A 13,019-nucleotide genomic window follows, 5' to 3' on the forward strand; every position below is an offset into this window, starting at 1 on the left:
CTATTTTTTCTAACTTTATATGTCATTCCTTTTCTTTTTTATTACATAGGTAATTTCTAGTATAGAATTTTAATTCCATTTTTTTTCTTTTACCATATTTTGTATCATTTCATTAATGAATGCCCTGGGAATCTCAAAATGAAACCTTATTTTTAAAATGTCTAATTTGCCAAGCATGGTGGTACATACCTGTAATTTAAGCAGCTTACAAGAAAGAGACAGAAAGATTACAATCAAGTTCAAAGCCAACATCAGCAACTCAGCAACTTAGTAAGACCCTATCTCAAAATAAAATACAAAAAGGGCTGGGGATGTAGTTCAATAGTAAAACACTCCTGGATTAAATATCCAGTACCAAAAAAAAAATTAAATCAAATTAATACCAACTTATTAATAGTAAATAAAATTTGCCCCATTTACCATTCACTCCATACATCCCTCATTTATGCAATTTGTGTAATATAAATTATATCTTTATAATTTATTAAAATTATCAACACTATATATTTCTTTTTCTTTCTTTCTTTCTTTTTTTTTTTTTTTTTTTGTACTAGAGATTGAACCCAGGGGAACTCAATCACTGAGCCACATTCCCAGCTCTATTTTGTATTTTGTATTTTATTTAGAGGCAGGGTCTCACTGAGTTGGTTAGCACCTCGTCTTTGCTGAGGCTGGCTTTAAGTTCCAGATCCTCCTGCTTCAGCCTCTGGAGCCACTGGGATTATAAGTATGTGCCACCATGCTCTGCAGGACACTGTATATTTCTTAGTTTAGGTATCCAATTTTAGGTGAAATAGAAAAAAGTCACTGATAAAAAACATTTATACTATTATATAATTACATATAGGAGTATTTTTTATTATGTTATTTGGACTCAAGTTACTCTCTAGTGTCTTTATTTCAACCTAAATGACTGTCTTTAGTATTTCTTTAGGGCATAACTACAGTGACAACATTTCTCATTTCTTTATCTAGGATCTCTTAATTTCTTCTTTATTCTTGAATGATAGTTTTTCTGGGTAAAAGATTGTTGATTGATGTTTTCTTCAAGCAATATTAATATGTCCTTCTACTGTATTTTTTTCTAAATTTATATTTTCATATCCAGAATTTCTGTTTATATTGAAATATATATATATATATGTGTGTGTGTGTGTGTGTGTGTGTATAAAATCTCTCTTTTTAGTGAGAAATTATTTTTATACTTTCATTTTATTCTTCAGACATTTTTTCCTTTCATTTTTTTTAATGAACTAGATTTAGAAAATCTTATTAAAGTTATCTAGAAAGTTTGCATTGATTCATGTTTGGTTTTTATATAAAGCATAATTTTTTATATAAAGCATACAGGTATTTTATCCTGTTTTTTTTTTTGTTTGTTTGTTTGTTTTCCATGAATTATGTTTTTTTGGTTAAAAACTTGAAACTTTAAATATTATAATATGATAACTCTAAAGATCAGAAATCTCCCATCCTCCAGGATGCATGTGTATTGCTGTTGCTTTTAGCTGCTACTGGTTTTTGTTGTTATTGTTGCTGGTTGGTTGGTTTGGGGTATTTTTTTGTTTAATGACCTCAAAAGACTATTTCTTGTTTATCCTTTGAAGCCATTGGAGTCTCTGTTCAAGTAGTTTAATGGCCAGGTCATGATAACAGAGATTTTCTTAAGTGACTTAAAACAATAAGTCTCCCAGCCTTTGTTAAAGGTTCTGCGTTGGTATAGGGGATCCTTTCAACACTCCAAAACACAGGGCACAGTTTATTACTCTGTCTTTGCCTTCCCTTCTTTCTGGCAGAGAGCCTCAAGACCACACCAAATTGAAAGATTGGGTCTTTCTTGGGTTTTCATAAGGTATGTGAAATAGCCTTGCACTTGATAGTGGATTTTTAGATTTTTAGAAATATGTTTGAGATTTAAAAAACCCACTATTTATTATCATCTCAATCCCCAGTTTTTCCTTGTAACTTTTCTCCCCTAGTTCTTGATAACCACAATTGGTGTCTTTATGTATACAGATGTGTCCCTACACAATTGCTGCTAACATCTTTTTTTTTTTCTTTCTTTCTTTCTTTCTGAAAAACCATCCTGGGAAGAATGCTTTCCACATAGAGGGAGTCAATTTAGATAAAGGGAAGCTCCGTCAGAATGAACACACTGGTCAATCAGTGGCAGCTGTGGCAGGGATGAAGCTTTGGGGGAATCTCCAAATCCATTCTTTACCTTCCAGCAGTTCCTCTGCTGCTGCTTTTTACAATTACAATAATTCCAAAACTGTTGTTTTTTAAGTCACATATAAAATCACAGAAAAGGGGATGGGGTGATGAATATTCAAATACCACAAAGATCAATGTGCTTACTGACAGCCAGCCAGTTTTCTCACAACTATTCCTTGAATTGTGCAAATCTCCCGTTCATTTCCAGAGTTTTGAGAAGGTTAATTATATAATTTTGCTATTGCTTTTGTTGCTTTTATGTAGGAACAGATTTTTGCAGTCCTTTCTCTGCCACTTCACAAATGTCTTTCCACAGTCTCTTCTTAACTCATGAATCAGATTGTGCCACATATCTTCACAAAACCTTAGAATGGCTTTTCATCTCAGAGAAAAAGCTTTAGTGTTAGATTCTTGATCTACACAGCACCACAAGATCATTTCTTCCTTTGCCATTGTTCTTTCTAGCCTCTGCCCCAGTGATGTGCTTGTATTCAACAAGACATCCTCTTCTGTCAGGTATAGGTCTCAGTTACATATGAAGCTTAGTCTTTCCTCACTTATTTAAGTATGTTTGTGTTTGCTTATTCATTTAAACAAACATTGGTATGGGGTCAACCACATGCAATACACTTTCTAAGCATTTAGTAAATACTATGTCATTTAAGTCCTTGTTCAGGAGTTACATTTTTGTTATTGTTGTTGTTTTGCTTTTTTTTTTCTTTTCAACAAGCCCAAATTGTCATTTTAATTTAAGTTGTACCTTCATTGTGCCTCAATCATTTTGAATTTTCTTTATGTTGTTTCTCTTCATTCCCTTTTTCCATAGGAATGATAACTTCCAACACTCCTTATATTTGCTTATATCTTATCCACATTGCTTACAATAAAAGCTCTAAGAAAGCAGAAACAGTTGTATCTATTTGGTTTACTGATGTAATTCTGGAACATAGTAGATTCTGAATGAATAAAAAATCAGTCACTGGGATTGATTCAGCTTGGTATAGGGAGGGTGGAATTGGGACTGGGTTCCTCCACCAATTATATATTTGTGATTTCAAAAAGATAAAGTATAAGGATCTAAAAAAAAAAGAGTATACAGATTGGTGGAGACACATGAGAGAATACTCAATTTTTACCAGTAGAAAGGAAACTCTATATTCAAAGATCCTGAAATGGAAAATAATTGGACTCTATAAAGGAGTGAAATAAAGTGCAGTAAGATAACTGAGTGATTAGGAAAATAGTACAATGTAGATTTAGAGAAACAAATGAGATTATGTGTGCTTCATAACTGAGCAATATGAGACAAGTAGATTCACCTATAAAGTATATCTATACCTACCTCACAGACTTGTTATGCAAATTAAATGAGTTAATTTATGAGATCACTTATAGAGACATATACAAATACAATAGTGTTTCCCATTTATTTACATCTGTATCTACTAAGGGAGCTATTGGTTCAAATAAATAATCATTGGACAAATTGCCTAACATCTATGCATGTATGTTTCTTCATCTCTAAACCAAGAAAGACAACAATAACAACCTCACTGGATCCATTTGGAGATGAAGGCCTATAAGAAGTGTAAAACAGTGCTAGATAATGATGTTACATAATGTTAGCTATTATTACAGTACTGTTATGATAGACTATAACTGGAGTCTAAGAAGTGGATGAATTAAATCAGAATACAGACCAAGAAGGAAAAAGAGCATACACTAACATTGAAAGAACTCATAAAAAGAAAATGAACCAGGACATTAAGCAAGAAAAGAAAATCCAGAGAGGCAGTGGAATCAAAAGAAGAGAATACAGTGTCTCAGAGACCAGAGATAAGAGTGTTACCAAGGCAATTTACACTTCTACAAAGAAGGGAATACAGACAAAGGTGCTGACAAATCACACAATTTTGAGGGCCACATATTTGCTGAATTTAAAGATCTGGAAGGCATCCAGAGAATAAAATATGTGTGCAGAGGCCAATGTAGAGGGAAAGAAGGTAAGACAAAAGGAACAACTAGAATGATTTTAAAGAAATCTTTAGAAGTTCATGAAGAGGAAGAAGATTCTTGTAAAGGAGCAAATGGTGGAAAAGGGACAGGTTTGTTGTTGTTGTTGTTGTTTTTCTTGTTTCAGGAAGAACACAGTTGAGCATATGACAATATACACAGGGAGGACCTGGGCAGAAAGGGAGATGCTGAACATATAGGAGAGAGAAAAAATCAATGGTGAAAGAAAATTCATGAGTAAACACTCAGGATATTTATTAAAGAGAACTGAAAATTGATACATGGAGGGAAGGGGAAGGAGGAATGGGAGAATATCCTTGAGTTTATTAGGAATTAGTAGTGAGAGAGAAACCCATACATCTACAGTCATTTTATTTCCAACATAAGTGCCAAGAAAACACAAGTTTCTTCAATAAATGATGGAAAAACTGACTACCCATGTGCAAAGAATGACCTTGGACCCTATCTAACTTCTTATATAAGAATCAACTCGAAAATGATGAATGATTTACATATCAGCCACAAAACTATAAAATTACTGAAAGAAAACACAGGGAAAAGCTACACAGCATTGATCTAGGCAATGATTTCTGCACATGAACCCAAAAGCACAAGCAATAAAAGCAAAACTGGACAAATGCCTCAAACTAAAAAGTTTCTGAAATGAAGAAATTAATAGTAAAGATACAATCCCAGGATGGGAGAAAATATTTGCAAGTTATATACCAGATAAAGGGTTCATACCCAAATTATATAAGGAAACCAAACAACCAAATAATGAGACAATTAATGACCCTATTTAAAAATGGGCAGAGGACCAGAAATGATATTCCTCAAAAGAAGATACACAAATGGCCAACAGACATATAAAAAATGCTCTGTTTCACTAATCATCAGGAAAATGAAAATAAAAATCACAATGCTATGTTCCATCACACCTATTAAAACTGTTATCACACAAAAATAGATAACTATTTTAAACAAATGTAAAGGGATTTGGGGTCTAATAGTAGAGAAGCTGAGAAAGTTCCGAAAGAGACATTTCTAGTTATGTGTAAATATATTTAAATCTTATTATACTACACAATTATTTCAAGTTAAAACTTTGATATTTTAAAAATTATATTAACTACATTTAAAATATTAGTACAAAAAATATTATTATACATATACATACAACCAATTTTGAATCTATAGTCAGTTCCTTGTTCATACTCTCTTGACAATCCTGATTCTTCTACATGCTGTGGTGTTCTGTTGCAACCTCTAGATATTCTCTGCCTGCAAGTGCTCCTGGAAGTAACCCTGAACCAAGGACTGATGAGAGATATAAGAAACACAACTCAGCTTTCTCTCCCGCTAAGTGGAAACAACTGAGGCGTGTTCCACACCATTTACCAGAGGTCCTCAGTGGGAATAAACTCCAGTTTTCCTCAGCAGTTGCTTGCTCATTAGTCTACCTTATCATGGTTTCCTGGGGTCACTTCATCACCCCCTCTAATAGCTCCTCCTGACATCATTTCTCAAATAAGTCCACATCTTAGTCTGCTTCTGAGTAAAAACCAAGCCAAAGGCAAGCACTTTTAACTTACTCTAAGGAAGAACAACATTAATTACAATGTTTACAGAAAGAAAGATATTAGTTGTATTCACTGGCGCTAACCATCCAAGCAATAAGATATAGTGTATTCACAATTTAGGCATTAACAGTGGTATCAATGAAGAAAAGAGTCTGTGATACTGAGAGTAAATCAAACCACAGATGACATCCCTTCAAGATTAGGATGCTAATAATTTTGTTCCTCATATATCATAATTAAAATGTCATGCACATATTTTAAGACAAGTTAGTCATTGTTATGCTTTGCTTTACCCTCTCAGAAACAATAAAGAAAGTCTGCTTCCTAAGATGATTCTTATAACACCTACATGTGTCCTTTGTCATCAATCAATTTCATTAGTCAACAAATACTTACTAAGTGACTTCTGTGAACATGGCACTTAGTGTTCCCTACTAAAAGTTGAAAATGTTAACTTTGATAATACAATGTGCCATTATTCTACCACAAAAGAATTCTTGCACCTTACCAAATTACCCTACTCTCAACAGACACTCAATATATATATGATAAAAAGGATGACTCAAACAATATAGTACTATATTTGGGTGCTCAAAAGCACCCTTAAAGCAAGAAGAATTAATAACAATAAGAAAACCAGCATATATTTTGTTTGGGTAGAATCTTCATGTGTTCTGATTATTGTAGTTTTGTTTGTTTACCTTCATTTTTTCAATAAATAAAAATGCATTGATTTAAAAAAATATGTAAGGGGCTGGGAATGTAGCTCAGTTGGTAGAGTGCTTGCCTTGCATGCACAAGGCCCTGGGTTCAATCCCCAGCACCACCATCAAAAAAAAAATTGTTTGTTTATTCTGGGCTGGGGATGTGGCTCAAGCGGTAGTGCGCTCGCCTGGCATGCATGCGGCCAGGGTTCGATCCTCAGCACCACATATAAACAAAGATGTTGTGTCTGCTGAAAGCTAAAAAATAAATATTAAAAAAAATTTTTGAAAAAAAAAATGTAGCCCATTTGGGCATAACTAAGAATGAAGTATCTGAAAAAAAAAATCGAGAAAGTAATCCCATATACAATGGCATTAAAAAAAGGAACAAACAGAGAGGTAAATTATTAACATACCAAAAACTATAAAACATTGATCAAAGAAATTAAGGATAAAACAAATGAATGGAAAAATATTCTCCGTTCATGAATTGGAAGAGTTAATATTGTTTAAATATTCATACAGATTCACTAACGCAATTCCTACCAAAATGTCAAAGGCATTCCTCACAAAATAAAATATAATCCTAAAATTTACATAACTACAAAAGACCCAGAATACCCAAAGCTATTTTTACCAAAGAAAAAGCTGTAGGACTCACCCTACCTAACTTCCAAATATTCTACAAAGCAATAGAAATCAAAACAACTTTATAGTATATACTGGCATAAAAACCATCTCATCAACTAAGGAGTGAGTCAATCCAGAAGTAACTGCCTCATCTACAGTCAACTGACTTTCAACAAAGATTCCAAGAACACACATTGAGGAGAAAGTCTACTGAATAATTGACGTTAGAAAAAGTAATTACCCACATGCAGGAAGCCAGACTGGGACTTAAGCTCCCCCCATGCAAGAATCAGTCCAGACTGGATAAACCAATATTGGATAAAAAACAACCAGCATTGGATAAAATTTAAATATAAGACCTGAGGTTGTTAAACTACTAAAAGAAAACACAGGAAACATCTACACAACATTGATCTGGACAATGATTTCTTAAACATTTAGCCAAAAGCACAAAATGCAAAAACTAAAATGAACTAACTGCATCAAGCTATAAAGTTTCTGTACAATGAATGAAGCAATAGAAAAGACACAATCATGGGATGGAAGAAAATATGTGTAAATTAGACATTAGGTAAGGGGCTCATCCTTCATATATATGAGAAGCTACTTGTTTTTGAGAAACTACTCAAAAATAAAATAAATAACATTCTTTTAAATGAGCAAAAGACTAAAATAAACATTTCTCAAGAGATGATGGCCATTAGATGCATAAAAAGATTGCTTAACATTACTAATCATCAAGGAAATGCAAATTAAAACCACAATGAAATGCCACTTCACACCTGTTAGATTAGCTAGATGAAAGATAACAAGTTTGGTGAAGTTGTAGAGAAATGGAACTCTTGTGTACTTTTGGTGGGAATGTAAATTAGTAGAGCCATTTTGGAAAACAGTAGAAAAATTAATTTAAAAACTAAAACCAGAATTAGCACAATGCAACAATCCCACTACTGTGTATACTAGGTATACACAAAAGAATGGAAATTGGTATCTGGAGGACTTGTCTGTACTCCTGTATTCATTACAGTACCATTCACAATAGCCATCACATGGAAACAACCTAAAGAAGGCCCACCAATGGAAGAAGGAAAAAAAAAAAAAAACTGTGGGCGGGTATGGGTGTTTGTGTGAGTGTGTATTTACTCAGTCTTAAAAAAAGTAATGAAGTTCTTTTTGTGACAAGAGGATAAAATTCGAAAGACATTAAGTGAAATAAACCAGTCACAAAAAGACAAATATTGCATGATCTCACTTGTGTGTGCAATCTTACAAATTCAATCTTATATAACTAGAGAGTAGAATAGTGGTTACCAGAAATTGAGTGGTGAGAGCAGTGGGGGCATAGGGGAATGGCTGGTCAAAGAGCACATGCTTTTAATTATAAATTATGGGAGTGATAAATTATGGTAATATGGTGCACTAGTTCTGGTAACTATAACAAGGTGACTGATGAATATATGGTACACTTCAAAATTACTAAAATTACAAAATTACTAAAAACTCTGAAATTACAAAATTACTGAAAAGTAGATTTTAAATGCTCTTACAATAAAGAAATAAGTCTGCATTTGATGGATATATTAATTGGGCTGTTGGATAATTCATATATATATTATATATTTATATATACTACATTATATATTATATATTTTATATATTATATGTTTTATATATATAGGTGTGTGTGTATGTTTATATGTGAGTATTCTATTGGATCATTCCATTACACACATACACACACACAGAGATCACATTGTATCCTAAAAGTTTCTATATAGTTTGTCAATCAAACTTTTAAAGTAAATACCTTTAGGCTTTTAGATGGCATACATACAAAAAGTCTTTAAAGAATTGCAATTCAGTAGTATCTGCCTGTGAATGACAAATAAATCTGACTTAGAAATCTTTAAGGTCTATGTCCACCAAGCCTGGCGATTGTTCTGGCTCTCAGAACCTTCCTGTAGTTAGATTTGCACTGCTTTCGCTCTCTTTGAAATTTCTTTCTCCAATATGAATGATTTGACTTCTGCTGATGGGGGACTTGAAGACACCATCCTTCCCAAAGCACCAGTGAAGGAAATCCTCTAAGAAAAGAGAGACTGATCTGCCTTGATTTAATGTAACCATTTAATCAATTAACAAATATCCACCACGGGCTTACTAAGTACAACTCAGAGAAATGCTAGCATTACAGACAGGAAGAGAATGCTTCCTAAGGGAAGCTGCTTGTGCTACCATGGGCAGTTACATTCCTGAAGGTAATGTTTCATCAAGCAACTGCTGCACATTCATTCTGGGGCTTTGATGAGGAAGTGAAGATGTTTTCAAAGATACCCCTTTATTACATGCTAGCTTCTCCTGGAAGGAGATTTTAGGGTCTCTGCCCCATTCCAAGTTGATAAACAGGTCATCCAGAATACATGGGTTATTCTAAAACACTAAGAGTCCAAATTTTAGTCAGAGAACCAGCTCCTGATGGTCTACTTGGGATTGTTGGTAAATATGTAGCTTATTAGGAGCCATCCTGAGAGCTCATTCTGTTCCCAAGTGCAGTAATAAAAAAAAAAAAAAAAAAACAGTTTAATTGTTGAGCTATGAGAATTTAAAAACTCTGCTGATATAAATATATATCTTGCTCCCAATATTCATTTTAATCTGAGAGAATGCATATATATAATAGTTGTAGAATATCTTTTGTTTTGTTTTGTTTTGAGGATGCTAGGAATTGAACCCAGAGCCTACTGCATGCTGAGCCATATCCCTGGTACTTTTTAAACTTCTTTTGAGACAGGGTCTCCCAAAGTTGCCTAAGCTTACCTCAAATTTTCAAACCTTATTCCTTAGCCTCCCAAGTTACTAGAATTACAGGTGTTGAGTTCACAGGGCCCAGATTAGGATTTTAGTATAATTATTTATTTTACAAATAAATATAAAGATTCTTAATGCACTAAGAAATACAATTCTTAATTATTACTAATATTAAGGGATTGAAAAATCTTACCATATTCATTTACTAATAAAGGGAACATAATTTAAAGTATTTAACAAACTGTTTTTGGTTTTTTCATAACCCCCATGTAATGCTACCACTGATAACAATATTTATGTTTATCTTGAAAGATAATTTTTCTGTTCTTTATTTTGTAAAAGGAAAGCAGTTATATAAAAGTATTACCACTAAAAATACAACCCAAACAATTTCAAATATAATCAATATCTTTCCAATATATAAGATTCTGCCTCCTTCTTTATTTTGAGCCTTGTTAAAAGGCACCATCATCAAGGTAATGGTAACTTTTTATTTTCCTGGTGCTAGAGACAGAACCAAGGATATTATGAATGCTAAGCATGTATTCCACCCTTGAGTTATACTCTTAGCCTCTCAATATGGACTCTGACCTATATTTCACATTAACTTCTACTGGGTTCTTTCATGTCTATTTCCTATAAAATCCTTGTATTTTCCTTTCCTCTCCATCCTCACATCTGGAATTATTTCTTCAGGATTTTCCTGCTTCCAATCTTGCCAGCTCCTGTTTACCTTCTGTGATACTACCAAAGTGTTATCTACTAATTAGAAATCTTATGATGCCTTTTCTATGATCATCTTTTTTTCAATTACTATCCTTTGCCTGAACAGATTTTCAAAGATCTCAGCATGGCACACGACACCCTTCACAATATGTCTGTCCATGCTCACATGCTGACCCACAGCCATTCTGTTCTGTGGCCCAGCCCTGAAAAACCCATGTTGCTCTCCTTCAGACCTTTGTGTTTGCTTTTGCTTTTACTTCTATGTAAATGTCTTCTCATTTAATCTTTGTTCTTAAAAAAGTTCAGCTCAAATAACACTTCTGGAAAATTATTCTTGATATCTCTGGGATAGTTCATCAGTCTTTCGGTTTTATTTGTTTGTATTTTTTTTTCTTTTTTTTTTTTTGGTTCCAGGCATTTTTGCTATTTGGGGTTTGAGAATAGTTGATTTGCTCTTTGTTTCTTTTGTTTTATTTTCTTCAAAAGAAGTATTCAAATTATATTGTAACTCACAATGCATAAGAAATCACTAAATGGACATTGTATTTGCATCTCAACAACTTCCAGCATTCCTTTCAACAGGAGCAACACAGAACATCACAATCATAGAATTAAACAAAGCAACATCCCAAGAAAAATCACTTTATTTTTTAAGATTTTTTATCATCCAGTTGTTTTTCTTTTAGAAATATGGCTAAATAGGAAATTAGTTTTGAAAGCATTCTTTTTGGATAGCACATTAAAATTAAGAATAAGGCCATACAAATCCTGTCACACTTAAATATGAATGAGTCAATTCTTCATACCATGAATAATCTGGAATCAATTACATGTAGGAAAATTATTAGGGTGGCAATTCGGTGAATTCCATAATCTTTTTGGAAAAATTTAAAGGCAGGGTTTTTAGATTTAGATGCTGAAAAACAGGTTTTAAGATCATTTGTTTGTTTCAAGCAGAGTACAGTGCTCACATTCAATGGTTCATCATTTTCCATCTACAACAATCCAAAGTTAAATGCATTCAGACCCTTATTGGCAACATTACAAACTCATACTATCTTCCCTGAATCTTCTGGATCAGCCTCAAAAAGAAACTGTATTTATAACACAGATCTTATTGATATTCTAATTTGATGACAGACTTTCTTTTTTTCACTTTCTTCTTAACAATAAATTTAACTTAAAAGACTATAAAAAGAAATCTACTCAAGTAATTAACTTTATCACATATTAGTAGGTGTTATTTCCTAAAGCTATGTATATTGGAAAATATTATGATTGCTTTATAGCTAATATGTAATTATGAACTTGTAGAAACCTAAGTAGCAACCCTTAAGTACTTGTCATATCTATTGAATTACCAGTGTAAGATAATAAAAGCAACTTACCAGCATTAAGCATTAACTCTATGCCCATATAGTAGATTAAATTTTTGTATGTGATTATCCTATCTACATATGTCATACCTATACTAATTATGGTCCTTCAAATCTAAATCTGAAGAATTATATCATTGTATATTAAATCTGCAACTTCCAATAAGGTCTATCTGTAGAAATGGATAAATTTCTACACTGAGAAATGGATAAATAAGCTTTTTTTGTCCTTTTGTCCTCCTTCAAAGAAAAAAAAATATTGAATACTTATTATACCATGTCATAGAAGACAAAGAACATAACATGTAACCATCATAGTCTTGAAAAGAAAAGAAACAAATAAATATATCATTATCCATAAAATGTAAATAGACAGTAAAAACAAACAAAGCGTAAAAACAAGTAATGGGTGCTGTGGGAAAACAAGAGATCTGATAAGGAAGGAGGAAGATGGTCTTGAACTAACAGCTGAGTGTCAGGGAAAGCTTCCCAGAAGCCGATATGCCAGGTCACCTTTCTATGCATAAAGCATGCTTGCTTTTATTTCTTTCTTCTAGTTTAAGAAGATAAAAATCAATTCAACTAATTTTATTATGTGTTCTCATAGCTGCAGTCTTAAAAAATAAAAGGAGAGAGATAACACATTAACAGCAATGGATATTAATACTTATGACAGGCTACCTTGATGAAGTCCTGAGAGATTTAGAGCTCTACATGGTGAGGAAGGGCTAAGAAAATAGATGCAGTACAAGGTTTATGCCTACAAGTGAGTGTAGAAATTGGTAGTAACAGGAATTTAACAAAAAATTCACTAGACACGGAAGAGCTATAAAGAGGATGAGAAAATATAAGTATGAAATGAAAGTAATGGTAGAATTATCTGATGGTCTTCAAAATGGTTTTGGAAGTTATGCTTACACCTGGTCACAAAACACTTGTTAATTCAAGTTCTCAAAATGAGCATTCTT

The 13,019-nt window shown here is 32.9% G+C and overlaps 1 protein-coding gene and 1 non-coding gene across 4 annotated transcripts in view; one reads left to right on the plus strand and one right to left on the minus strand.

Annotated features, from left to right (window-relative positions):
* The window catches only part of Gabra2 (gamma-aminobutyric acid type A receptor subunit alpha2), a 126,636-nt gene that overhangs the window by 80,463 nt on the left and 33,154 nt on the right, over nucleotides 1-13,019 (minus strand). The window lies entirely within an intron of this gene.
* Nucleotides 6,564-6,636, plus strand: Trnaa-ugc (transfer RNA alanine (anticodon UGC)). Its single transcript has one exon. It is a non-coding gene; the product is annotated as a tRNA-Ala (tRNA).

Source organism: Callospermophilus lateralis, chromosome 8 (genome assembly GCF_048772815.1).
Source record: "Callospermophilus lateralis isolate mCalLat2 chromosome 8, mCalLat2.hap1, whole genome shotgun sequence".
Classification (NCBI taxonomy): Eukaryota; Metazoa; Chordata; class Mammalia; order Rodentia; family Sciuridae; genus Callospermophilus; species Callospermophilus lateralis.